This window comes from Ipomoea triloba, chromosome 10 (genome assembly GCF_003576645.1).
Source record: "Ipomoea triloba cultivar NCNSP0323 chromosome 10, ASM357664v1".
Classification (NCBI taxonomy): Eukaryota; Viridiplantae; Streptophyta; class Magnoliopsida; order Solanales; family Convolvulaceae; genus Ipomoea; species Ipomoea triloba.
Genome location: NC_044925.1, coordinates 1522864 through 1525359, shown reverse-complemented (window position 1 = coordinate 1525359; position 2496 = coordinate 1522864).

Below are 2496 nucleotides of genomic sequence, written 5' to 3'. Positions count from 1 at the left end.
CTCATGTCAGATTATAAGCATACACTATTTACACATATTAATTTACACATATTAGAAAACATGTGCTAAAATATGCACCGTTATACGTATTAAAATGCACCACACTTATTAGAAACACATGTGTTAAAATACACACCATTCAATGTATTAAAATGCACCAGACAACGTATTAAAACACACCATTCCACAACACAGTTACACATCATTCTACGTATGAAAATGCACCAACGGATAGATTAAAACACACCATTCTAAAACAAGTTAATGCACCAACATACGTAATAAAACGCACCACAGCATGTATTAAAACGCACCACACTATGTATTAAAACACACCATTCCACAACACAGTTACACATCATTCTACGTATGAAAATGCACCAACGGATAGATTAAAACACACCATTCCGTATGAAAATGCACCAACGGATAGATTAAAACACACCATTCTACAACAAAATGCACCAACGGATAGATTAAAACACACCATTCTACAACACAATGCACCAACGGATAGATTAAAACACACCATTCTACAACACAATTAATGCACCAACATACGTAATAAAACGCACCACAGCATGTATTAAAACGCACCACACTATGTACTAAAATGCACCATTCCAATCATGTAATATAAATACTAAAATTACCATAATAACCCCACTTAAACATACGCGAATTTCAGTAAGATTAATGAAATTGGACGGTGCTGATTAGGCCACACGACCGCATCTAAACTACAGTCCGCATATGAGCCAACTTCTATATATATATATATATATATATATATATATATTACAATTTTCCTAATTATATTATATAATTATAATAATTCCTAATTGCCTAACGTACATATATAATTATATATTGATTGATTTGCAGTTATATAGATATATAGGGTATGATTTCTTCTTATTATTATATACACATATTTAATTGACTTAATTTGTTTTATTAATTATATTATTATTACTAAAAACCAAATAATATGTAATAAGTTCACACTCTGTAATCAAATAAAATGATATTATGAGTGTAGAATCAATATGTAATCAGATAAATAAAACTAATGTAACACTATAGTTGCTAGACTGCTATCACATCAGTTTGTAAAAATTAAATAATATAGACAACTAAAAATAATGCTTGACTGTCAGTGTTAAGAAATGAGATTAATGGAGTTGCAATTGAAAGAAAATTGCTTCTCTATACAAAGCTAATTACTAAATGTGAAGCATTTTTGTTCTCATCACTAAAATATAAATTACACGTGAAATTCCCTCCAATGAAACTCACCCATATGCATCAACAATTTCTTGAAAGTTTATTACCCAAATGGTCCCTCGTCTATTGCGAAATTACCAATTTGGTCCTCGACAATTTTTCGTACCTAATTAAGTCCCTCGACTTTGAAAAATTTAACCAATTTAGTCCTCTGTTTATTTTTCCGTTAATATCCGTTAAATCAGGACCAAATTGGTAATTTTGTTATAGTCAGGGGACCATTTAAGTGAAAAATTAAGGGATAAATTACAATAAAGCCATCGTACTATTTGGGAATAAGTAATTAGGTCATCCAACTCAAATAACCCCCAAATAAGGCATTGAACTCAGAAAAATAAAGCAATTGAGCCACTGCAACCCCAAAAAAAAAAAAAGCAATTAACCCATTTTTAAAATTTTCGGTGACAAATTTCGACACCGACGACCATTTTCGACAACCGGCGGTTTCTGGTCGCCTTCTCTTGGGGAAGACGACCTCGCCTTCCCAGCGAGGGTTTTGGTCGCCCTCGCCAGAAATGGCGACCGGCGGCGACCACTGGAAATGATTGTCGGTGCCGAAATTTGTCGCCAGAAATTTTTAAAATGGGTTAATTGCTCTTTTTTTTTCGGTTTTAGTCGCTCAATTGCTTTATTTTTTGAGTTCAATGGTTTATTTGAGTTGGATGGCCTAATTGCTTGTTTCCAAATAGTACGATGACTTATTTGTATTTTATCCCAAAAATTAATTACCAATTTGGTCGCTTGACTATAGCAAAATTACCAATTTGATCCTGATTTAACGGATGTTTAACAGAAAAATAAATGGAGGACCAAATTGGTTAAATTTTTCAAAGTCGAGGGACTTAATTGGTCAAGAAAAATTGTTGAGGACCAAATTGGTAATTTCGCAATAGTCGAGGGACCATTTTGGTAATAAACTCTTTGCAGAATTATCAATGTAAGTAATCTAACACACAGAATGTTTATGCCTCCAATAGATATTAAACATGGTGCAATTTATGTATAAGAAACAAAATTGTATTAATTAAAAATATAATGAGTTAATGACAAAAGGGAACAGCATCAGCAAGCTATAGAGATTTGATTTTGATTGCTAAAAATAAAATTTGTGTAGCTGTTTTTTCCCCTGAAAGTTGAAGGGATTTGATTTCTTAGGCACTAGGCAGTAAGAGTTGAAATCTTACATTAATAGAAACAAGAAAATTAAAA